This window comes from Nomascus leucogenys, chromosome 22a (genome assembly GCF_006542625.1).
Source record: "Nomascus leucogenys isolate Asia chromosome 22a, Asia_NLE_v1, whole genome shotgun sequence".
NCBI lineage: Eukaryota > Metazoa > Chordata > Mammalia > Primates > Hylobatidae > Nomascus > Nomascus leucogenys.
The window spans coordinates 77,737,687-77,764,230 of NC_044402.1; the positions used below are offsets into that span (position 1 = coordinate 77,737,687).

At 40.9% G+C, this 26,544-nt stretch overlaps 1 protein-coding gene and 1 non-coding gene across 2 annotated transcripts in view; both read right to left on the reverse strand.

Annotated features, from left to right (window-relative positions):
* NFE2L2 (nuclear factor, erythroid 2 like 2) overlaps positions 1-26,544 on the reverse strand; it is a 162,709-nt gene that overhangs the window by 97,969 nt on the left and 38,196 nt on the right. The window contains exons 2-3 of the mRNA XM_030803673.1: positions 12,766-12,867; positions 8,577-8,713 (exon numbers count right to left, since the gene is read on the reverse strand). The gene's annotated coding sequence lies outside the window, so the exon portion shown is untranslated. The remainder of the gene's footprint in view (positions 1-8,576; positions 8,714-12,765; positions 12,868-26,544) is intronic.
* On the reverse strand, positions 18,458-18,561 carry LOC115832697. The gene has a single exon (XR_004028209.1). It is a non-coding gene; the product is annotated as a small nucleolar RNA U13 (small nucleolar RNA).

Consider the following 26,544-nt stretch of genomic DNA (forward strand, 5'->3'; position numbering starts at 1 on the left):
CCTGACTCTTTTGCCAGGAGAGTGGAAAGCAAATTAATGATTGTGGAGATCATCTGCTACTGAGAGAAATCCAGACTGTACATTGCACAATTTAAATACAAAGGGCTCTGTACTTTAACTTAGAGATGAAACAATTAAAATGAAACCAACTCATACAAATGTGTAAATGTGAATTGGTTTTTCACCTCTATGCTGTGAGGGGAGAAGAAATGATCTGATAAGAAAGCAGATGTGTAGGGCAAAAGGAAGGAATGTTCCTGGATCGCTTCCTGGCATTATGGGGGACGTGGCTGCCCCTTTGTGAGACAAAGCTACATGGGACCTGCATGTGCACCCAGACAGCCCATCCCCACCCTTCAAAGCCAGCAGGATCCAGTACCCTAGACAGCACACTGGGGCCTGCCTATGCTGAGAGAATAGGCAACAATGGCATTAGCGGCTCAGGCTGGCTTTAGAGTCGCCCCAGAAATGACTAGATGGACAGCTCCCCCAGCTGCACCCACTACTCACACATGGACCTCCATCTTCTTCCCCACTTCCCGTGGGTAGCCAGCCCCAGGAGCCCCAAGAGTAAGAGGCAAGAACGGGGAAGGAAGATTTGAAACTGAATTCTGAACTGATGTAGTTATGGAATCTCAGTTGACAAACCACTGAATTCATTTAAGATAATCTAGATGAAGTTGTCCACCAGGAGGAAGTCTGGAGGTTCAGATTCCAAAATCAAATTTACTCCAGGAAAAAACATTCCATGATTGCACACCTGAGGGTTTGTGGACTCTTGCATCTGTAAGACTCCTTGCTCATTACACTCACATGGCTACTCCATGGTGAATGCTTTGAGAGGAAGATCGGAAACAGGGGTTTAGGTGAGACCTGATGAGAGTAGAGGGGAAAGGAGACAAGAAAAAAGGTAGGAGAGGTATTCAGGCAGTAGGATCAAGAGTTCTTGGTGATGCAATTGGACATGAGGTATGATGAAGAGAGCAGTAAGGAATGATACACAAGTGACTAGCTGCAGCAATGAGTCCATGGCAGTGCTTGCTACCTCCAGGGGGAACTCAGGAGGAGATACACAGATTTGAAGAGAAAATTAGTTCAGTTTGAGTTTAAGATGCCTGTGGAACCTATAGGGTCTGAAGCTCAAGAAAAGGGTTGGAGATGGAGAGAGCTATCTGGGAGCAGGTAGATAGTGCCATAGATACTCAGAACAGAGAAAGTATCAAAAAGGAGGATATGTTAAATGCTGCCATCAGGTCAAATAAGGAGAGAACTGAAAAGTGCCCCTTGAATTTAGCTACATGGAGATCATGGGTTATTTTGGAAAGAGGAATTTTGGAGAGTGAGTGGGAGGTGAGGAAGTTAAAACAGTGAGTGAACAACTTTTCCAAAAAGTTTAGCCAGCAAGAGGACGGTAGATGGAAGAGGATGTGGCTTTTTTAGTCTGAGAAGGGAGGAGCCAGTGGAGAGGAAGGAGTTGATTATAAAGGTAGGAATATGAAGGAATAACTGAGAGAGTGAGGTCAATGAGAAGTCAGAGAGAGATGGGACCCAGAGCATCAGGCCAAGAGATTGGCCTTGGAAGGAGGTAGGGGGAGTTTTTCTGTTATAATAAGAGGCAAGGTCAAAAAAATGTGTAAAGATGCAAGTAAGTTTATAGGTTGTGGGCAGGTGTGGTGGCTCATGCCTGTAATGCCAGCACTTTGGGAGGCCGAGGCAGGTGGATTGCTTGAGCTCAGGAGTTTGAGACCAGCCTGGAAAACATGGGAAACCCCATCTCTACAAAAAATTAGCCAGATGTGGTGGCATGCGCCTGTAGTCCCAGCTACTCAGGAGGCTGAGGTAGGAGGATCACCTGAACCCGGGAGGTTGAGGCTGCAGTTAGCCATGATCACGCCACTGCACTCCAGCCTGGGCGACAGGGTGAGACCCTGTCTCAAAAAAAAAAAAAAAAGTGTATAGGTTGTTATGGAAAACTGAGACTGCTCACATCTCATAACATCCACACCCACCCAACTCTGATATGTGGGGGAAAAAAATCACCAACTGAGAATGAGAAGGTAGAGAAGCCAACACATGGAGGTGCAGGAAGAGGCAAATCCTTGAAATAGCCCCTCTGGAGACTGAGAAAACAAGCAGGCCGGGGAATAGAGTAGGACTGCAGGCAGCAGTGAAGTCCCACTTGAGGTTGCTGAGCATAAATTTAAGGTAGCCCCAATCTGTGTGACAGGGTGATTTTTTCCTACAGTGCCCAACAGCCTAGGTAAAGGAATGGCCAAGACAGACAGCTGGATTCAGGGTACACACTCTAAAATTTGTCAGGCAGATAAACCAGAAGAATAATGAAGTAATGGAGTTGAGAACACTGGTGAGAGGCCAATGTTATGAGCCATGGAGTCCTTCCTCAGTAGAGAAGGAATAGGGGACAGCAAGCATATTATAGATAAGGGGAACGCAGAAAACAGAAAGACTGCAGATCTTAATAAGTTTGGAAAATAAACATGGTGAAAATAACCAAACGAAAAGAACTGGAGGACTCAAAAGTCATGGGTTCAGAGGTGCTGTGGTTTCTTGAAGACATGGCCTAGGGGTGGCCATGGGATTGAGTGATTGAAGCACAGTGGAGAAGGTAATTGGAGATGGAATCAAGAAACTGAGAAGTCAGGTATGTTTCACGGAAATACCTAGATAGCTAAAGAGGGGGAGGGATAGCATTAGGATGAATATCTAATGTAAATGACGAATTAATGGGTGCAGCACACCAACATGGCACATGTATACGTATGTAACAAACCTGCACGTTGTACACATGTACCCTAGAACTTAAAGTATAATAATAATAAAAAATGGTCATTGAAGAGGCTGGGTGTATCAGGGAGTTTGCTGATGATGGAATGAGATTCCCAAGGTCATAGAGGAAAAGTTTCAGAGGAAAGGGAATGTAAGAGATATAAGAAAAGAAGTTTTTCCTAATCTCACATACTCAACCAATACAACACTTCCGGTCACCAAAATGTCTGGAGGTTTTCCACCACCTACAACGAATTCTTCTGTGGACACAATTATCCTATAATTTAACACAATTTTCCTATAATCACTACCTACGTGGAGATAGCATTAGATCCCACAGGCGGAAGGCTCAGTCTCCCAAGATTGCTTCCACTTCAGATGCCAATTCCAAGTAGTAGGTTGTTACCTATACTTCTGACTGACTGGTCATAAATTGGGGGTTCCTGTGAAGATTCTGCTCCTTGGGTTCAATTAGTTTGTTAGAGCAGCTCACAGAACTCAGGGAAACATTACTTACATTACCCATTCATCACAAAGCATGTGATGTGGTTTGGATCTGTGTCCCCACCCAAATCTTGCATCGAATTGTAATCCTCAGTGTTGGAGGTGGGGCCTGGTGGGAGGTGATTGGATCATGCGGGCAGATTTCCTCCCTGGTGCTGCTCTTGTGACAGTGAGTGAGTGCTTTCAAGATCTGGTTGTTTAAAAGTGTGTGGCATCTCCCCACTCTCTCTCTTCCTTCTGCTCTGGCTATGTAAGATGTGTGTGTTTCTTCTTCTCCTTCCACCATAATTATAAGTTTCCTGAGGCCTCTTCAGAACCAGAAGCTGCTATGCTTCCTGAACAGCCTGCTGAACTGTGAGCTGATTAAACCTCTTTTCTTTATAAATTACCCAATCCTAGGTATTTATAGCAGCAAGAAGGGACTAATACAGGATGTTACAAAGGATATAGATGAATAGCCAGATGGAAGAGATGCATAGGGCGAGGGATGGGGGAAGAGGCATGAAACTTGCCTGCCCTTTATAGACATTCCACCCTCCAGGTACTTCTACATGTTCAGCAACCTGGAAGCTCTCAGAACTCTGTCCTTTGGGTTTTTATGGAGGTTTTATTAGGTAGGCATGATTAATTACATCATTAGCCATTGGTAATCAACTCATCTTTCAGCCCCTCTACTCTCTCTAGAAGTTGGAGGGTAAGGCTGAAAGTCCCAACCCTCTAATCATGCCTTGGTCTTTCCGGTGACCAGCACCCCTCTTGAAGTTATCTAGGGCTCCCCAGCCATCAATGTCTTAATAGCATACCAAAGACACTCTTATCACTCTGGAGAGTCCAAAGGTTTTAGGAGCTGTGTGCTAGGAACCAGGGGAAGAGACCAAATATGTATTTCTTTTACCCAGGCTGTAGTGCAGTGACGCAATCTAGGCTCACTGCAACCTCCGCCCCCTGGGTTCAAGTGATTCTCCTACCTCAACCTCCCGAGTAGCTGGGATTACAGGCTCCTGGCACCACGCCCGGCTAATTTTTGTATTTTTAGTAGAGACAGGGTTTTACCATCTTGGCCAGGCTGGTCTTGAACTCTTGACCTGGTGATCCACCTGCCTTGGCCTCCCAAAGTGCTAGAATTACATGCATGAGCCACTGCGCCTGGCCCAAATATATATTTCTTGTCACAATATCACAGGGTGGAATGGGAAACTGAGTCTAGTATGAGGATGAGAGTTCATAAAAGGATAACTCATTGAAAGAACCTCCCTCTAGGACACACATTAAGGATACTGAGGGTCTGAGGGATGGTGGGTTTAGTGGGCTACACAGATGCAGAATTAGTGGGAGTGGAAGAACATTTAGGCCTCTTAGCCTTCAGCTTTGTCCTGGGTGTGTCATACTTCCAAGGCTCCTGAGTCTCTGGAAGGAGTGAGCTGAGTATTGATTCCAGGGATAGGTTCAGAGCTGAGGGTTGCTGGTCTGCAGCACTGGACTGGTGTGGTCTTTGAGATGAATGCAGGCCTGTCCCAGCTCCTTCACTCCCTCATATGCCATATGGTCTCAGTACCTCTCTGCCTGTTCATTTTAGGGCTTGATTTTGTCTCTAAACTTATAGCCCAGGAAAAAGCATTCAGTATCCTTAGAGCACTAGGAATTGTGTTGGCAAAGGCAGATAGCCTGACCCATTATAATACTGACTAATTTCAACCCACACTAATTATCAAAGGTACCCATTTAAGGAAAGATGTGGTGTTTAGAGCAATCTTGTGGAAAGACTGCTTTCATCAAAAAAAAAAAAAAAAAAAAAAAAAAAAAAAAAAAAAAAAAAAAAAAAAAAATGGGGCCAGGTGCAGTGGCTCACGCCTGTAATCCCAGCACTTTGCGAGGCTGAGGCAGGAAGATCACGAGGTCAGGAGTTCGAGACCAGCCTGACCAACATGGTGAAACCCTGTCTCTACTAAAAATACAAAAGTTAGCCAGGTGTGGTGGTGCGTGCCTGTAATCCCAGCTACTCAGGAGGCTGAGGCAGGATAATTGCTTGAACCCAGGAGGTGGAGGTTGCAGTGAGCCAAGATCACTCCATTGCACTCCAGCCTGGGTGACAGAGTGAGATTCCATCTCAAAAAAGAAAAAAAAAAAAAAGGATAGAGACAGAATTTAAAAGTTCTCTGACACAACAAAAATTGATTTTTTTCTTAAATATGAAAGATTCACTTAGTTTTTTGTTTTGGCCTCAGGTTGGTTTATTTATGTACTATATTTGTTTTTATTCCCATGGTGAACTTTTCTTCTTTCTTTTTTTTTTTCCCTGCAGTTCAGTGGTGCCTTCTTGACTCACTGCAACCTCTGCCTCTGGGGTTCAAGTGATTCTTGTGCCTCAGCCTCCCGAGTAGCTAGGATTACAGGAGCACACCACCATGTCTCACTAATGTTTTCTATTTTTAGTAGAGACTGGGTTTCACCACATTGGCTAGGCTGGTCTTGAACTCCTCACCTCAAATGATCCACCCGCCTTGGCCTTCCAAAGTGCTGGGATTAAAGGGGTGAGCAACTGCACCCGGCCGTGTGGTGATCTTTTGCTGTTGCTGTTTAAAAGACACAGGTCACCTTTTAGCTTCTGTCCAGTTCATTACACATGAACAATTTAGTTTTCTTTAGAACATTCTTGAGCCCTTGAAATGTCATCCATTGTAGAGGCCAGTTTTCTTGTTTTCCCTGTCAGCAGATTTTGTTAGAAACATCTTGCTGGTAGACCCTATTTTATTAATGATGAGATTCAATGAACCCCCGAAGGGTAAGGTTTTTTTTTTTTTAATCTCTTTTAATGGGGTTTGATGTAAACCTCAAAGGTCTTCTCTCTATGTCTGTTCTATTCCTTTTCTCTTGTATTATTAATTCACCCATAAGTTGCAAACTTCTAATGAAGTGTTACCTTCATGCTAACTTCCTAAGTTTCAGGGCAGCATCTGGTGACATAGGGATCATTTTACAGCAGTGTCACAGCATCAGTTGACAAGAGGGTCAGTAAATAGCATTGTTATGGATCTTAAATGAATCCAATATTTATAGCAAACCAGGTGGTGTGGAGTTTGGCTGTATCAGATGTGCAGGGTAATGATGCAAATGATCATGCTTACACGACCCTTCTGCATGATTTAGGAACAATGCCTACATTATCTTTAAGATACAGAAAACACAAGTAACATGTAAGAGACGCTGTTAAGAGTTAGTTCCCTTGATCACTAATATCAGTGTGTCGTCAGTCATTTGTTGTAACTGATCAAATCTATTTGGGAAAAAGTGTCGGCTATCGTATCTTAGATTCTGTTTCTTAAAAAAAACAAAAGGAAGAGTGAGTTGGGGGAGGGCTGTTGATGGCAGTTTGCTGCCGCTGAGTCCCGCCTGCTATTTTTCTGGCATTTTTTCATCTGTGCTGCCATCTAGAGAGGAGAATTAGAAACACGCAAAAATAAAGTCCCAAGATGGAGTTCAGGGAAAGTAGATACTGTGTATTTATTTGTAGAAAACTGGAAGAAACACCATGAGATTTGGGACTATAAATTTATGTTTTTCTCTTCTCTCTCTCTGTCCCTCCAAGATCCAAAACAGGACTTGGGTATCTGTTTCTCAGTTTTTATGAGGACATTCCAGGCATTGCTGGGAAGCCATTTCCTGGATTTGAACTGACTTCTTACATACCTAAAATTCAATTGTACAAACTTTCTGGGACCTCTAAATTGTCAGGAAGTGGTCTCACTTTTCTATAGTTAAAACATTGCTGGAAATGCTCACATTCCCAGTCCTATAGGATTTGGAAATAAAATGGCAGCTTTTTGTGTGTGAATTAACAAGAGAAAGAAGTTCTTTCAACACCGTGGAGCAGTTTCCTGAAGTCTGTGCCTTCTACAGCATCTACCAGATCTGCAGGATGTTTATAGGTGAAACGTTGGTCAAATGAATTTGGGGATTGCAAGGTAAAACAATGTTAAGCAGTTTTTATAGGCTTTAATTTACCAGTGTGCACTGCCAGCTTGCAAGAGAGGAAAATATTGGGCAAGCTTTCCCAAACTTATTTGACCTTGAAACCCTGGGCTTTTCACAGACCTGGTGTTGTGTGTCGCTTACATTAGGAGCTATTACAAGAGGGAAAGGACGTTAGCCTGCTGCATGCACACCACGCACAAACACCAGTCCTCCCTGACCCCATCCTATTCCTTCTCTCTGTGTCTCAATATTTTTGAAGTTTTGGTTTGGTTTGAGTAGAGACTGGGGAATTTAACTACTTTTTTTCCCTAGCAGGATTATAACAGGAGTAAGATCTGTTTGATACTTGCTACTCCCAGGTAAAACAAAGTAAGTTTACCTACAACATATGCCAAATTTTCTCTCTCAGTTTACATGTCAAGCAGCACATAGTAAGATAGTCTTTTTACTCGGCACACATTTAGTGTGCTCTAATTCTGTGTAAGGTACCACTGGGAGGGGAGAACAGAGAGAAATAAAATATGATCCTTGACTTAGTCAAATCATTAAATAGATGGAGTGATAAGTTTATACACAGATTACTACAAGATCCCTTATACAGATAAATAATGGTCATACTATATTTAGTAATCATAACTGAAATAATAGGGTTTAGTTTATGTAGAGCAAGGCCATGGAAACTATCCATGGAAAAAGAAACTAATAGCCTTACAGAAACTCTGTTACAGTGGCATCCATTGTTAGAGCATTTCACCTTATTTAAAAAAAAAGAAAAAGTCAATGGCAAAGAGTATCTGTCTGTATTAATTCTGGAAAGTGACATTCTTGATCAAACTAAGTGAACAATATTAATAATGCTTCTCTTTAGATAATTTTTCTGCATTTTAGGAGGTGGACCATATAATTCATATTTTTGACTCAAAAAGTAATGTCTCTAGGTATTAATAAGGATATGATCCCTTACAAGGGATACATATTATTTCCACTTCATGAAAGCAACAGGGGCTCAGAGAATTAGTTTGTTTAATAGCTTGTAAAGGGCAGGCTTCGAATTCAAATCCAGTTCTGTCTGGCCCCAAATTGTTATTTTTGTTTCCCTTTTTGTGGGGCACGGTAATTTTAGAAAATGTTTGCATACTCTCTGATTTCTATAGCCTAAAAATATGATGCCAAAGAAAACTGAGGAAAACAGCTTCCCTGAGATTTAGAGAATTACACATACACAAATAGGAGACTGTAAGCTTTGTGAGAGCAGAAACCTCAAGGCCATATCTGTTCTCTTTGCCACACTAAGCCCAGAGCTTAGCACATACCTGGCATATAGATCCTCAATAAAGATTTGCTCAATGAGGCACACATGAATGATAGTGTTTGAGATTCGGTGGTAGGCACTCATGAAAACTTTCAATATCTTCTTGTATTTTTTGCAAGGTAGTCCATTGTTTTGAATCTGCAAAGGAGAAATAAGATAAAGGTTAATGCAGCCCATTTGAAAGTATGCCTTACCTCCTCATGAAATGGTCTGAATCTGATCAAGGACAATTTTCACATTTGTGATTGTACTTTCCAGTTAAAACTCAATAATTAATTAATCATATTGTGAGTCAATTTGTGGATGATTGAGAACCTTCCCCTGCATAGTTGTTTGGTCATTCCCCAACAAATTCATTCCCTGAAAATGGCTAAAAACATTAGGCTTGAAGTAAAACTAGATTTGAAGGCAACGACTAATTCTTCTTTATATCTGTATTCCCAGAACCTTGCTTTATAATAAGAGCACGATATATTTTGAAAAAGAAGGAAGAAAAAAGAAAGGGTAGCAAAAAGGAAGAAAAATTAGAGTTAGGAATCTTGGATTTAAGCCTTGGGTTGACAGTGTGAACTTGGGCCAGTCATTTCTTCATTTTGTTTCTGATTTTCCTTTTTTGGAAGCCAGAGGAGTTGACCTAGCTGACCACTAACACACCTCCAGATTCTAATTGCCTGTGAAAGAGAGACCGGGGTCATTCTTGGTATAAACATGCCCATGCTTCCTTGTGTCCACTAGGGGGCACTGTAGTACTTGTGCAGTGGCCTCCATCGTCCAATTTATTCAATTCTGTTGACAGTTTTTTTCCTGTTTTAGTCCCCTGGAAAACATTCTTTATCTTTAATTTTCAAACTCAAATTTATACTACAAAGTATGAGATTTAATTTGGTAAGGAAAGCTGGATAAACATAGGAAGAATGTAGTTCAATGATTTATACTGCTTAAAAGAGAAATTAGAATCATAGAGCTATTTGCATAGTTAGGTTATAACATGTTAAGATTTTCTGTGGTCCAAAAGGGGGGCTTTGAAACTCTTTTAAAGGAAAACAAAGTGGAACAAATTGTAATTGCCAGAATAACAAAAACATAAACTTAATAAGTATGTCAAATCTATGTGAAGTCAAGTATAAAATTGCCAAGGCTTAAACAGAGATATACCATGTTCTTGGATAAGAAGACTCAGCATTTAAAAATTTTTAAATTATTCCCAAAATATATTCATAAATATAATACAATTCCAATGGAAATGCCAATGGAATTTTTTTTGAAACTTTACAAAAGAGTTCTGAAATTCCTTGAGAAAAATTAAACTGAAAAGAGTCAAGAAAAAAAGACAACCATTTGAGAGGAAGGAGGATTTGAACTGCCAGATTTTTTTAAAAAGATAAAACAGCTGAAATTAAAACAGTAGCATAATGACAGCAGAATAAACAAACAAACCAATAAAACAGCGAGTCCAGAAACAAACCCAAGTATGGTGTCCTGGATGTGTTTGTGTGTCTGGGGTTTGCGTGCTTTGGTATTTGGCATCTCAACATTTTTCCTGTTATAGAAACTGAAAAAAGGCATATCTTCCTCTTCTAGACATCAAGGACATCAGCACATAACTGAAGTTTGTCCAGTGGGATTCCCACATTGAATCCAGAAGGAGTGATGCAAAGATGCAGAAACCATCAAGCTAGCTACTGAGACAGTGATGATGTCAGTAATTCAGGAGAAGAGAATGTCTGGTGGTGGCACTGTCCTTGGTTTCTATTTAGGCTCTTCCTATAACAGTTCTTCACCAAGTTCTGGCAGCATTCTAATCAGACTATTACTACAGTGGTCCTTGGCTGATTGACCTGCTGCCAGCCTCCTTTGGCTCCTGTCTGATTCCTGAGCCTGATTTTTAATTTTCCCAAAGAATTTTGTATGTAGATACTGTTACTCTTTCAATAAATTCCACTCTATTTAATCTATCTAGAATTGGTTACTAATGCTTGCAAATAGGAATTCTGACTTGTACAGAAACTGGTAATGGGGATTCAGTTACAAACAACAGACTTTCAGGGAAATCAGGAGAATCTGGGTATGCAGACTCATTGTGTTTGAAGATAATAAAAACCAATTAATATTAAAAGATGAGACTCTGGAAACCCACAGCTTGTAGTAGTAAAATAGCTAATGAAATTAATGCCTGTGAGCATTAGGATTGAGTTGGGTATTAAAGACAAGATCATGGGGGACAGAATTGCTGTTGTCACAGAACAGTATGAAGGAAATGAGGAATTCAAGAGCTGGGTGCTAAGGCTAGCTACTTCATTTGAAGACATTAACAAATGAAAATCTCTAAATTCTCATCTTAAAACATGAACTGAAACCCAAGCTGTGAATTTGTTACAAGAAACTTTTATAGCCCTAGGATGGAGATAGCTATAAACCAATATTCGTTCTTGTTGATTGCTGATTTGCAAATCAGTCGAATTCACCTCCTTACCTGGGGTCTTAGAAGAGCATATGTTAAAGTGCTGATTCCGAAAGAGTAAGATCTTTAAAATTAAAATGCTATGTAGGGGAGAATTTGAAGAACCCAAACACTCCTTGCCCCCAAACTCTCAGCCTTCTTTGCAGCTGAAGCTTTTACTATAAAGCTATTTCTCCTTTGTTTGAAGAGGCTGAAACTCCCCAGTTTGAGGGAGTTACCTTATAGGAGGTTCTCTTATACCCTACTCTTACTCTGCACTATCTCCAGATCTGTAATTAGAGTCAAATTCGCTGGGCACGGTGGCTCACACCTGTAATCCCAGCACTTTGGGAGGCTGAGGTGGGCGGATCACTTGAGGTCAGGAGTTTGAGACCAGCCTGGCCAATATGGTGAAACCCTGTCTCTACTAAAAAATAACAAAAGATTAGCCAGGGATGATGGCAAGTGCCTGTAATCCCAGCTACTTGTGAGGCTGAGGCAGGGAGAATTGCTTGAACCCAGGAGGTGGAGGTTGTGGTGAGCCAAGATCACGCCACCGTACTCCAGCCTGGGTGACAGAGCAAGACTCCGTCCCCTGCCCCAACCCCCCCAAAAATTCTACTGTGCTTCAAGAGGCCAGTTTACAAAGTGAAGCTCAGTAAGATATGTCTCAAGCACCAAAGAAATTGAAGAACTTTGCTAATTAATCTGTGGGATGTGAGTTAGAATAGATTTTAAGAATGTTGAATGAAGAAGAAGAGGACATGATTTGAGACTGGGTTGAATTTACTAATAGGGCTTACAAGAGATTCTGGATTATTCTAGTTTGGGAAGCTAGGAATAATTCTGTTTGCTCTGCTGAATGTTCATCGACATTTAGACTGAGGGGTGAGTCATACAAAATAAAGTTGAGATGCAAATCTCTTAGGTAAAATGTAAAGGAACAAAATTTTAAATTTTAGGAGACAGGAATGCTGGATTAGATTTGTCATATCTGACCCAACCACCCACCTCAATTATGTCTTCCAAAAAAGGGTCTAGCCAGGTGCAGTGGCTCACACCTGTCCCAGCTACTTGGGAGGCTGAGGTGGGAGGATCACTTCACCCAGGAGTTTGAGGCCAGCCTGGGCAACAGATCGAGACCCTGTCTCTAATTAAAATAAAAATCATAAAAAGGTCCAGAAAACACTCTTTACAAAGGCCTTGAGAAACAAATCTATGAGGGAAGGGTCAGTATAAAAGTGATTTAGAGAACGTTTCATGTAGACCGGCGATGATGCTGAAAAAAGGCTACAGTTGAATTTGGCTTTCTGAGTTTCAGAGGGACGGCAGGATCCCAGAGTGACATGGTCTAGGTAGCACATTTGCATGGGGCTAAGTTGAAAGTTAGTAGGTCAGTGTGAAAATCAGAATGCTCTGACTCATGGATTCTTGGGAGGTGACTAACTGATCATGGAGTCCTCAGGACTGAAATAAATAAGCAGTCACTAAGGTCCTACTTGATTTGTATAGCAAACAAGCAAACAAACAAAAAATCTTCATGTCTAGAAAAGAGAGATAGTATCCAATTTCCAGATATGAATCCGTTCTCAGACACAGTTAAAGGAAATCTGAGTACCCTCGAGGAAGTGCCTACTTGAATCTACATCCTGGAATACAAAGGGACTTGTGGCCATTTATTAGGACAGTTGTGAATGATGAAGCAGAGATAGTTCACTTTCATCTGGTACAGACAAGAATATAGCTTTACCTTCTTGCCACAGGATTACATCACCTTTCGGACCCTGGGTCAAAATGAAGTCAGCAGAAAGCTTCTTATTTCCTCATCTCACATGATAACAGATTATTCATCCTATACAGCTGGGGACAAAAGAGTAGAAAGCAATAAATACCTTGGATACCTTGAAAACAATACATGAGCGCTCGAGTGGGAATTTTTCAAGGGTCCAGTGGTATACAGAACATGTTTGGCTATAATTCTAAAGTGAGAGATAAACTGTTGTACCTGAGCTCCTTACCAATATGAAGAGGTACTATTTTGGTGGACCTCTTTGGATTTTAGAGGCTTGCTACTAGGTCCCAGTGGAACACCTAACCCTGAGACGCCAAGTGACTTTGCATTGTAATTGCCTGTTAGGATCCAGGTGTTAATTCAGGCTCATAACTCACCAGGCCTAGATAGTCCTGAGGATGAGTGAGTTTAGTGAGCACGTTGCTTGTATTCTCCTGCTACTTACGTCTGTCACACTGCTGTCCCTCCCTAGCTTACGTGTGAGTGTCTCATGGGGTATTCACTATGTCCAACTGATTTGAGAGGAAAAAATTAAAATCCTGGTTTATAGATCCTTTTTTCTTGGCTTGAAGTCGGTTGCTTTAGCATTTATAGCTCACTCCAAGACCCAGAAAGACGAGGGGAAATGACAATCCTTGGCCGGGCATGGTGGTTCATGCCTGTAATCCCAGCATTTTGGGAGGCTAAGATGAGAGGACTGCTTGAGGCCAGGAGTTTGAGACCAGCCTGGTTAAAATAGCGAGACCCTATCTCAATTTATTAAAAAAAAAAAAAAAAAGAAAAAGAAAGAAAGGGGCAATCCTCAAAATGGGCAGAAATTGAAATAATATGTATCTCATTGTTCAGTTTGCCTGGAATTAGCAGTGGCTAATAGTTTGGTAACTTGACCAGTGACTTGGAAGGGTTAAGATTGGTCACAAGGAAGTCTGAGTAAAAAATATGTGAAAGGACCTCTAGAAATGGGCCAGAAGGTGTGAACATTATACCTGATATTATCATTGAAAAGGAAAGTAGATATGATCAAATTATCTAGTTATTATGTTTAAAATTTTAATTAGCTCTGGAACTTACACTGAAGATTAATATATACATCCAATAAACTTGATCCCGCAGTGGTTGAATCTGCCAGTGTGTGTGTGTGTATGTGTGTATGTATGTGTGTGCATGAAAAATTCCACCTAAATCCTTCCTCACTCTCACTCTTCCCATAAAAACCCTTACGTTCCCCAGAGTATGGTTTAAAAGCCACTGAACTAGTTCAATCTCATTTTAGAGAATAAGAAAATATCCAAAAAATTGACTTGATCTGTCTCAGGCCATATAGTGTCTACCAGAATAAAGGCTCAAATCCTCCTCTTAAACTGGTGCTCTCTCGAAAATAGCACGTGACTTCTGTAATTGAGAATAAATTCAATATAATGGCAACTCCACTCTTCCCTATTATCTAATCCATTACTCATCATGACAGAAAAGTATCACCATTTTCCATTCTTCAAAGCATGGAAAACTGAATGGCAGGATAGATGCTTGAATGAAAAAAGATTAAATATTAGAATGCATATTTGTAATTTCCATCATATTACCTTTCTCCCTTAGACTTGGAGTGGCCTTCCATCTGTAAGTGGCCAATAGTGTAAAGGACATTGTATTCATTGTTAAATTAAGGGACAGGCAGCTTAAATCTTTCAAAGCTGTCTCCAGCTGTGACTCGTATCTAAGGTTGCACTATCTAATATAGTAGTCACTAGTCACATGTGGTGATCAAGTTGAAATCTGGCTAGTATGAATTAAGATATGCTGTAAGTCTTCAAAATCTGGTGTAAATTTACCAGATTTTGTATATATAGGTATATATACACCAGATACATATCTATATATATATAAAATATATATAGATATGTATCTGGTGTATATTTAGAAGACTTAGTATGAAAAGACAATGTCCAAGTGGTCATTCAGTAGTACCAATTCTACCTTTCAAACGTCTCTTGAATCCTTCCATTTCCCGACAATTTTCAGCGTAACTTTCCTAGGTGATTCTCTCATCAACCCTGCCTTGGACACCTGCAATAACCTTTATGTAATTAGGTTTCCAGCACAAGCACCTATTAAGCTGTTTTCATTTTTCCCTCATTTTATTGAAGCTCCAAATTGCCACCAGAATTATTTATATAAACATATCCTTCTTCTGCTTGAAAACTTGCCAAATGGATCCCCATTACCTGCAGGATAAAGTCTAAACTTCGCATGACATTTAAGGCCCTATATATTCTAATCTCAGTTTACCTTTCCAAACTTATCTCCTGCCTCTCTTACCACACCCTAGACCCTGAACGTCCAAGTTTTTTTTTAATTACATAATCAAAAAAACATGAACATTCCAAATTTTTAAAAGTTGATAATAGTGAGGGAATTGAAAAGATTTGTATACAATAAAATGAACATGCCTCAAATATAAATCTATTACTTGTGGAAAATTTATTCTATGCATTTCCTTTTGTCAATGAAGCGGAAATTCTTTTGAAAGCAAGTGATAGAAACCTAATCTGAATTTCTTTGGCAAAAATGAGAAATTATTGGCTTATGGGTTCCAAAGAAGGGTTAAAAAGCCAAACCAAGAGATAAGCAGAACTATAGTTCTACCTCAGAAACCCCATTGCCATCAGAATTCCCTTTGACAACTGGCTTGGCCCGTCTCTGCATATCAGCTTCATCTGAGACAGAATCTGCCCGAATCAGAAAACATGATTACCGACAGCTCTTTTGGTCAGTGTCCTTTAAGAACCATGTGGCTGTCTCTCTTTCTTCATTCCAGTCTGAAAAATCCAGAGGAAGGCCTCTTATTGTACTGGCTTAGATCAGGTGTGCCTATCCCTGATTTATCAAGTGTTGCCAGGAAAGTAGGATCATGTAAACACAGAAAATTTCTGGCAGTAGCCATGTGGATGGTGGTGGGAGATGGGGATATTACTCCTTAGGAAAGAGTGCTGTTAGTGAAGGCAATAGCACAGATATCTGCCAGAGAAAGTAATTCTTAAGAATTTTAGTGGAATTAAATCAGAAGAGCTGAAAGTTATATAATTAATTATATTTAAATTATATATTTAATTATATTTAACTTCACTTATAATTACTAATTGATCCAGGTCTGCTAGCACTGTAGCTGGCCCCACCACAGTAGATTTTTAGACTTGTTTGGCCTACAAGTTTATACTCATAATTTGCTTATTCAAATTTTTTGTTAGTTTTGTTTTAGGTATCTAATTATATTTGTTCTAAACACTAATAATTTTGTTTCCTAATAGTCATAACTCATATTTCTATTTTGTTGTTTATTTTACTTGCCAGAACTTCCAGAATTATAGAAAATAATCATTTGTGTTATTGTAAAGTTTATATGTGTGTGTGTGTTCATGTATATAAAGACTAGTAGTGTAAGGAAGCAGGAAAAGGGTATCTCCATTAAGTGACTATTTACATTTCTATTGGAGCTAGAATGGAACTTAAAGATAGCAGGGTTTATAACAAGCCAGTATGCAGAGGATGGTATTCCTAGTTTTTGAAACAGGCCAGGTGTGGTGACTCACACCTGTAATCCCAGCACTTTCGGGGGCCAAGGCAGTAAGATCGCTTGAGGCCAGGAGTTCAAGACCAGCCTGGGCAATGGGGTGAAACCCCCATCTCTACAAAAAATTAGCCAGGCGTGGTGGTGCATGCCTGTAGTCCCAGCTACTGGGAGGCTGAGGTGGAGCCCAGGAAGTCGAGGCTGCAGTGAACCGTGTTCACACTGCTGCACTCCAGCCTGGGTGACAGAGCAGAGACACCGCCACAAACAAAACAAAACAAAACATTGAAACAATGTTGGGTTGTTAAACAACATATAGGTTGGCGAACTACTGCTGCCCTGAGATATTACCTTTCCCACCCCTCATCCTTATGGTCCAATAACTAAAGGGTTAGATCATAGCAGGGGGCTGTCCATTCTGATTGGTTTTAACTAATTGTTTTAATATTTTGATTATCAGTGATATTAGAACATAGTAATTTGACTGTATACCCCTAGTGGAAAATACTACCTTGGGATACAAAAAAAAAAACTGCAAAAAAACTTAAATTATCTTTAATGACCAAATTATCAGAAAGAGAAAGAGAGAGAGATTACAAGCTGCCTCTAGCTCACTGAGCTCCAGTGGAAGGAGAAGGAGGTGAGAAAGATTTCTATACTATGGCCCACAAATCCATCAGTGGTAAAGCATTCAGGAAGTCACTGGATACAAAAGTCACCTGCAAGAATTCACCCTCTACTGGAGTGCTGAAGAAACTTCATCATCGAGGTACTGCTGCACTGGTACTGTGGTACTCTATAAAATTAAATATTATCAGAAGTCCATAAGCTTCTGATTTGCAAACTTCCCTTCCAGCACCTGGTGCAAGAAATTTCTCAGAACTTCAAAACAGATCTGTGCTTCCAGAGCACAGCTGTTGGTGCTTTGTGGAGGCAAGGGAGGCCTATTTGGCTGGCCTTTTTGAAGACAACAACCTATGTGTCCTCTATGCCAAATGTGTAACAATTATGGCAAAAGACATCCAGCTAGCACACCACATACGTGAAGAACATGCTTAAGAATTCACTGTACTGGAAAACATTTCATTCTTCTCTCTCTCTCTTCTTCCTGACACTGGTAGTTGCGAATGTTAGATTTTTTTTTCCCACGAGGTCAAATGGTACCTACATACAATGATTACAAGTGGAAAAACAGAAGACAGAAATCAGGTATTGGCAATTTCTCCATATTCATTTGTGTATGAATTTTTAATGTAAGTGCAGGGACACAGGTTTGATTATATGAATGTATCAAATTTTCACATGTATGATAAAAATATGCACAACTATTGTGTATCAGTAACAAATTTTAAAAATGCAAGGACGCAAAGCATTAATGCAAGTCAAAATGTTTCAGTGAACAAGTTTCAGCAGTCCAACTTTTTTTTTTTTTTTTTTGAGACGGAGTTTCTCGTCACCCAGGCTGGAGTGCAATGGCGTGATCTCGGCTCACTGCAACCTCCACCTCCTGGGTTCAAGTGATTCTCCTGCCTCAGCCTCCCAAGTAGCTGGGATTACAGGCACCCGCCACCACACCCGGCTAATTTTCATATTTTTTAGTAGAGACAGGGTTTCACCATGTTGGCCAGGCTGGTCACCAACTCCTGACCTCAGGCAATCTGCCTGCCTCAGCCTCTCAAAATGCTGGGATTACAGGCGTGAGCCACCGCACCTGGCCAGCAGTTCAACTTTATAACAATATAAATAAACCTGTTAAAATTTTCTGGACAATGCCAGCATTTGGACTTTTTTAAAACAAGCAAATTTCTTATTGATGGCAACTAAATAACGTTGGTAGCATTTGATAATACGGTCGATTCTGTGCATTCACTGTACTTTTCTGAGTTGTCCTACAGGCAAGTACAGGTTTTTAATGTTGTCTGTCTTCTGTGCTATTCTTGTAAGTTTGCTATTAAAATATATTAAGCTATTTTTTTAAAAGGAGAAAATGAAAGAAACACAAACATTGGATATTTTATGATATTAAGGAATTCTTGTTAATTTTTAAGGTATGCTAATAGTATTGGTATTATTATTCTTTTTTCATGTCAGATGGGTAATGTGCTGACATCATAACAAGGTTCAACAGTGGCACATCTCACACATGCATGTGAACACCCAATCATCACGCTCATGAACTACAAAAGGATCAGGATTATGTTTTTTAAAGTTCTGTCCCTTTCATAATAAATACTAAAATATTTACAGATCAAATAATATAGCTGGACTGCTTCACAAGAATCAATTGGGTGCTGAGGTAAAGAGAAAAGTGAATGGGTATAGATGAAATAAGAGTGGTTATGAAGCGACAATTTTTGTGGCTGTGGGATTGGTCACTGAATTAGTCTCTCTATTCTTGTGTATGATAAAAATTTTCCATTATAGGCCTGCTGTGGTGACTCATGCCTGTAATCTCAGCACTTTGGGAAACTGAGGTGGGCAGATGGCTTGAGCCCAGGAGTTCTAGACCAGCCTGGACAACATAGCAAAACTCTGTCGCTACAAAAAATAGCCATGATCACATCACTGCACTCCAGCCTGAGTGACAGAGTGATATCATTCCTCAAAAAAAAAAAAAAAAAAATCCATTATAAAAAGTCAACAAAAAAGTTACATTTATTTACTATCACTCCTGCAGGTCACATAACGAAATTCCCTAACTTTATGATAGGAAAAATTTGAGTAAAGAATTCCCCCAGGACTCTTCACAAAAAAGCACTTTGGAAAGAAGCACTTGCTTTTTAGAAAAAAAGCAAGGACTTTGGAATCTCACTTACTATACCAGCTATGTGACCTGTGGCAAATTACTTAACTTCTTCAAATAACATTTGAGTTATCTGTATAATGAGGCTAATAGCATTTATCATGATGGGTTTTGTGAGAACTAAAGGAAATAGCACCTGTAAAGGGCCTAGCACAGTGAGCAGAGAGTAGATGCTCAGTAGGTGGCAACTGTCACTATTATAAATTGTCTAAGATCATATAGCTTGTAGTAGTACAGTCAGATTTAAAGCACAGGTTTCCTGATGCACAATTCTGCCATATTTGGTTATTTCTTTTGAATAACAAGCTTTTAATAAGTACCAGCTGAACTGAAGAAAACAGAGAAACAGCTGAATGGAAATTAATTAACAACTGATAAGAAGATTTGTTTCCCTAGATATGATATGATATCATATCTTCAATAATGGCATCAATCCTGTTTCTCATTGACAGTCATGGCCTGACTGTATGCTTCCCATCACAACATTTGGTTCCATGAGGGTTGGTTTAATAAAAGGAATTTGCTTTAGGAGAGTTTCTATTTTTAAATCTGTAACAAGAGGCCCCATATGCAGCATAACTACCTATAGATGATAATCTGACTTGACCAAGGTCACCCTGCTAGATAGAGGCAGAAATGGGTTTAGAACCTATATTTCCAGGTCTATATATTTGCTTTCAGTAAATATGCTATTTTTATTTATTTATTTTTGAGACAGGGTAGAGAGTAGAGTGCAGTTGCATGATCATAGCTCACTGCATTCTCAACCACCTGGGCTTAAGCAATTCTCCTTGCCTCAGTCTCCTGAATAGCTAGTACTATAGGTATGGGCCACTGTGCCTGGCTAATTTTTAAATTTTTTTTTTGTAGAGACATGGTCTCACTATGTTGCCCAGGCTGGTACTGAACACTTGGCCTCAAACAATCCTCTTGCACTGGCTTCCCAAAGTGCTGGGATTACAGCTGTGAACCACAGCGCCTGGGCTGAATATATTATTTTTAGATGTTTACACATTAGGAAAAGTAATTTCCACCATAAAGCATACAATGTATGGTACTGTCTTTCTAAGAATCATCAATAAGGAATGTTCCATTTATCATCACACGGACCATTGCTTTTTCTTCTTTCTTTTTTTTTCTTCTGAGACATCAGTTTCAGCAGACGCCCTTTGCCAGATGCTCCTGGCACTCTGAACTTCTTATTATCTGATTTGAGGAAGAGCTGCAGGGCTTTAAACAATGTATTTATTGGCATTATTCTCTTTGTTCTCTATTTACATAAGGCTCCTCAGTTCTTTCTTCTTTCTCAGTAATTTTGGAAACCTTTCATAGGAAGGGAAAAGAGAATAGGATGTCTTTATTCTCTGTACTTCTTGGTGGAAGTGAGGGAGAATATATGATGGAATTGATGAATGGAAACGATAAAACTAAAGGACTTTACCCCAGTCACTCTGCTACTATACTAATGAAAAATTTAATTATGTTTAATAAACACCTAACATTGTGCTAGATGCTGAGAATACACAGGTGATTCAGACATTTTATCAGGTCAGTGTACCTGCCCTCAGACAGCACAGAATTTAGTAGGTTGGGTAGATGGGTATCAAAACAACTATAATAAAAAGCTAGAAAATATAACTGTTAAACAGAGGTGAAAGTGAAATGCTTTAGCAAGAAGACAGAAGTTCTGACAAGAACAGACAGGCTTTCAGAGAGAAAGTGGAGTGTGGTTGGGGCCACAAGGGATCTTAACTTTAGCAGACTGAGAATCAGAATTTAAGACTTGTTACTCCAAGACTGTTGGTGGTTACAGCATATGAAGGAAATTGGAAAGGACAGGGTGTATTCTGAGAACACTGGTGTGGCTCCAACTGCCAGAGGCAATTCCACTTGAGGGTTCTTTCTTGCCTTTTCAAAACAAAATGTAAAAACACAGAGGATAAAAATAATCAAACCAAACCAAAGTTAAAAGAATAACAAGGCTGGGCGCGGTGGCTCACGCTTGTAATCCCAGCACTTTGGGAGGCCAAGGTGGGCGGATCACGAGTCAGGAGATCGAGACCACGGTGAAACCCCGTCTCTACTAAAAATACAAAAAATTAGCCGGGCGTGGTGGCGGGCGCCTGTAGTCCCAGCTACTCGGAGAGGCTGAGGCAGGAGAATGGCGTGAACCTGGGAGGCGAAGCTTGCAGTGAGCCGAGATTGCGCCACTGCACTCCAGCCTGGGAGACAGAGCGAGACTCTGTCTCAAAAAAAAAAAAAAAAAAAAAGGAATAACAAAACGATATGGAACAGGCCAGGTTCTTTCTGTTCCAGAACCCACGTGTCAAGGAAGAGGCCATATGTATCTCTACAACATGAATGTTGTTATCCATTCATCAAATATTTAATGAACCCCATTGTGTGCTGGGCATTGGGATAAATGCTGTGGACAAAGCAGTGAACAAGACAGCCGTAGCATCTGAGTTCACAAAGTTTATATTCTGACTAGGGACACAGTGTTTAAACAGCAACTAATTACATAACTACAACTGTAATAGGCAGTGTAAAGAAGTGAAGATGCCAGGGGAACAGCTAACAGTCTGGAGTATTAGGAATTCTTCTTTGAAGAAGTCACATTTGAACTGAGTGCTAAAGGAAGAGTGAGGGCAGGAGCTGGAGTTAGGGGTTGAGGGCAGGGGAAGAGTGTTCAGGGTAGCACCACCAGTGTGGGTGGCCAATGAAGAGTGAGAAAGCTAAGCGGGTGGGTGAAAGCCTCTTTGTGCATGGCCTTGTAGGCCCCATTCATGATTTGGGTCATTACCCTCACGCGCCAGGAAGCAACATAGTTTTGAAAGGTCAGTTTGAGTGCAAAATGGAGAAAGGATCAAAGAGAGAAAAGAATAGATCACAAAGACCAGTCAGAAGGCTACTGGGACCTGCCTGGAATCCAGGCAAAGAAATGAGGGTGACTTGTATTAGGGTGGAGACACTGGGGATGGAGAGAGTCAGGAAGAAAGTTTGGGAGGAGGAGGGCAAGTGCTGAAGAGAAAGTCTGGCTTGACAGATCAGCTAGGTGGTGTGTGTGTGAGTGTGTGCGTGTGTGTGTGTGAGACAAGATCAGCTGGGATGGTGTGTTTGTGTGTTTACAAGATCAACTGGGATGGAGTGTGTGAGTGCATGTGTGTGAGACAAGATCAGTTGAGGTGGGTATGTGTGTTTGTGGCTGTGTCTGTGACACAAGATCAGCTGGGGTGGTGTGTGTGTGTGAGAGAGAGAGACAAGATCAGCTGTGGTGGTTGTGTGTGTGTGTGTGTGTGTGAGACAAGATCAGCTGGGGTGGTGTGTGTGTGTGTGTGAGAGAGAGAGAGACAAGGACAAGATCACCTGGGGTGGTTGTGTGTGTGTGTGTGTGAGACAAGATCAGCTGGGGTGGTGTGTGTGTTTGTGAAAGAGAGAGACAAGGACAAGATCACCTGGGGTGGTTGTGTGTGTGTGTGTGGGTGAGACGAGATCAGCTGCAGTGGTGTGTGTGTGAGACAAGATCAGTTGGGGTGGTATGCGCGTGTGTGTGTGTGTGAGAGAGAGAGAGAGAGAGAGACAAGACCAGCTGGGGTGGTGTGTGTGTATAACAAGATCAGCTGGGGTGGTGTATGTGTGTGTCTGTGTGACAAGATCAGCTGCAGTGGTGTGTGTCTGTGTGTATGACAAGATCAGCTGGTGTGGTCTGTGTGTGTGTGAGACAAGATCAACTGGGGTGGTGTGTGTCTGTGTGTGACAAGATCAGCTGGGGTGGTGTGTGTCTGTGTGTGACAAGATCAGCTGGGGTGGTGTGTGTGTGAGACAAATCAGCTGGGGTGGTGTGTGTGTGTGTGTGTATGAGAGACAAGATCAGCTGGGGTGGTGTGTGTGTGTGAGACAAGACCAGCTGGGGTGGTGTGTGTGTATAACAAGATCAGCTGGGGGTGTGTGTGTGTGTGTGTGACAAGATCAGCTGTGGTTGTGTGTGTGTGTGTGAGACAAGATCAGCTGGTGTGGGCTGTGTGTGTGTGTGAGAGACAAGATCAGCTGGGGTGGTGTGTGTGTATAACAAGATCAGCTGGGGTTGTGTGTGTGTGTGTGTGTGTGAGACAAGATCAGCTGCAGTTGTGTGTGTGTGTGAGACAAGATCAGCTAGGGTCCTGTGTGTGTGTGTGTGTGTGTGTGTGAGAGAGAGAGAGAGACAAGATCAGCTGGAGTGGTTTGTGTGTGTGTGTGTATGTGTGTTAGACAAGATCAGCTGTGGTGTGTGTGTGTGTGAGGTTGAGAGAGAGAGAGACAAGATCAGCTGGGGTGGTGTGTATGACAAGATGAGCTGGGGTGGTGTGTGTGTGTGTGTGTGTGTGAGACAAGATCAGCTGGGGTGGTGTGTGGGTGTGTGCGTTTGTTCCATAGCCGTGAGAGGAATCAGAGTATATCTAAGCAGGGACCAGATTTTACTCTAACAAATCTGCACCACTTTTAGTTGTATTCTCTTTTCCATTACACTAGAATCCCACACTCTCAAACCAAGCCCAAAGTCAGACCAGAACGTCAACAATCAGTCATCTTTTCTTAATCCCCATATACTGAAACTGTGCAGGATTTGGCTTGTGGGGTCACACCCTAAGCATTCCTCAATCCTTTCCCAGAACCTTGTGCAAAACTTTAAACAGAGGGAACAGACAAGGATACTAGGAAGACAAAAAAGAAAAGAGGAAACCTGTAATCAGCTAGAAAGAAAATGATGATAAGTAAATATGGGTTAGCTGTACTGAGTTAAAGAAATATATTGGCTAGGCACAGTGGCTCGTGCCTGTAATCCTAGAACTATGGGAGGTCGAGGTGGGCAGATCACCTGAGGTGAGGAGTTTGAGACCAGCCTGGCCAACATGGTAAAACCCTGTCTCTACTAAAAATACAAAAATTAGCTGTGCGTGGCTGCATGCACCTGTAGTCCCAGCTACTTGGGAGTCTGAGGCAGAAGAATTGCTTGAACCCAGGAGGCGGAGGTTGCAGTGAGCCGAGATTGCACCACTGCATGCCAGCCTGGGTGACATGACAGAACAAGACTCCATCAAGAAAGAAAGAAAGAAAAGAAAGAAAAAGAAAAAGAAAGAAAGAAAGAAAGAAAGAAAGAAAGAAAGAAAGAAAGAAAGAAAGAAAGAAAGAAAGAAAAGAAATATATTGGTACAAGTTCCCAGGCCTTCCTGTTTTGGGTGGAGATGAAATAAACCTTTAGAGAGAATCTTAGCTGCAACTATGTTTGAGGCCCTTATCTGCTGGAGGAACAACTTAGTAGGGCTAAGGCTTGGACATTGTAGTCACTTAGTAAATATTTGTTGAAGTGAAGCATAATAAAGGTTCTGAGGGTTACATACACTCAGTGAAAATTATTTAGCGTCCCCAACTTCTATCATTTCATTACAAAAAGGAGAAGGAAATAGGGAGCAGATAGGGTTTGGCTGCTGTTGTGGAAACAGGAACTTCGTGTCATGTGAAGTAAGCTCTGGGACAGGAATTTTAGTAATAACGGGTTGACGCTTGGCAAGTCTGCACCTTTGTTTTCTCACTTAAAGTAAGGAGATTGTATAAGATGGAGATTTTCTAAGTGCAACTTTTGGTCTAATATAGTATGGAAAGCAAGGTCCAAAAGCTTATACTGTATAGATTTGAGTGGGAAAAAAAGCAAGCAAGCCATTTACTGAAGGCAACAGGGAGCCTTCTCTGCTACATTTCAAAGAATCTTATTAAACTGAGATAGGATCCAAATGTGGATTCCTTTCTCTAGGCTCCCGGCTAGGAATTGATTGCCACCACCTGTTTTTGTTCATGCTATCATCTGTTATTGTCTAAAACAAATATTCTCCCTTCACTACAGTCCTCAGTTTCTCAACAACTTTCCTAACAATTCAGGAAACCAAGCACTCTTGCCAAGGACGTGGGTTCACGTAAGTTTCTTCAACCCCAGCCTCCTAGGATCCTTCCCCAGGGCAGCCAAGTCTCAGGCTTCTTTTCCAGGCACCTCAGTCTTCTATAACAAGGGGAATTTTTTTTTTAACCATAGAAATAAATATACCTTTATAACTTAAATTTTTTTCCTATAGGTTACTGGGGTACAGGTGGTATTTGGCTACATGAGTAAGTTCTTTAGTAGTGATTTGTGAGATTTTGGTGCACCCATCATCTGAGCAGTATACACTGCACCCTGTTTGTAGTCTTTTATCCCTTGCCCCCTCCCATCCTTCCCCCCAAGTCCCTAAAGCCCACTGTATCATTCTTATGCCTTTGTGTCCTCATAGCTTAGCCCCTACATATCAGTGAGAACATACGATGTTTGGTTTTCCCTTCCTGAGTTACTTCACTTAGAATAATAGTCTTCAGTCTCATCCAGGTCATTGCAAATGCCATTAATTTATTCCTTTTTATGGCTGAGCAGTATTCCATCATATATATTATATATACATGATATATATGATTTTATATATATATATATATATATATATATATATATATATATATAACAGTTTCTTTTTCTTTTTTTTTTTTTTGAGATGGAGTCTTGCTCTTGTCGCCCAGGCTGGAGTGCAGTGGTGCAATCTCAGCTTGCTTACTGCAAACTCTGCCTCCCAGGTTCAAGCGATTCTCCTGCCTCAGCCTCCTGAGTTGCTGTGATTACAAGCACCCGCCACCATGCCTGGCTAATTTTTGTACTTTTAGGAGAGACAGGGTTTTGCCATGTTGGCCAGGCTAGTCTCAAACTCCTGACCTCGGGTGATCAGCCCACCTCAGCCTCCCAAAGTGCTGGGATTACAGGCATAAGCCAGTGTGCCCAGCCTATATCACAGTTTCTTTATGCACTCGTTGATTTATGGGCATCTGGGTTGGCTCCACGATTTTGCAACTGCAAATTGTGTTGCTATAAACATGCATGTCCATGTTCTTTTTCGAATAATGACTTCTTTTCCTCTGGGTAGATACCCAGTAGTGGGATTGCTGGATCAAATTTTAGTTCTACTTTTAGCTCTTTAAGGAATCTCCACACTGTTTTCCATACAGGATGTACTAGTTTACATTCCTACCAGCAGTGTAGAAGTGTTCCCTGATCACTGCATCCATACCAACATTTACTGTTTTTTGATTTTTTGATTATCACCATTCTTGGAGGAGTAAGGTGGTATTGCATTGTGGTTTTGATTTGCATTTCCCTGATCATTAGTGATGTTGAGTATTTTTTCATATGTTTGTTCACCGTTTGTATATCTTCTTTTGAGAATTGTCTATTCATATCCTTAGCGCACTTTTTGATGGGATTGTTTGTTTTTTCTTACTGATTTGTTTGAGTTCATTGTAGATTCTGGATATTAGTCCT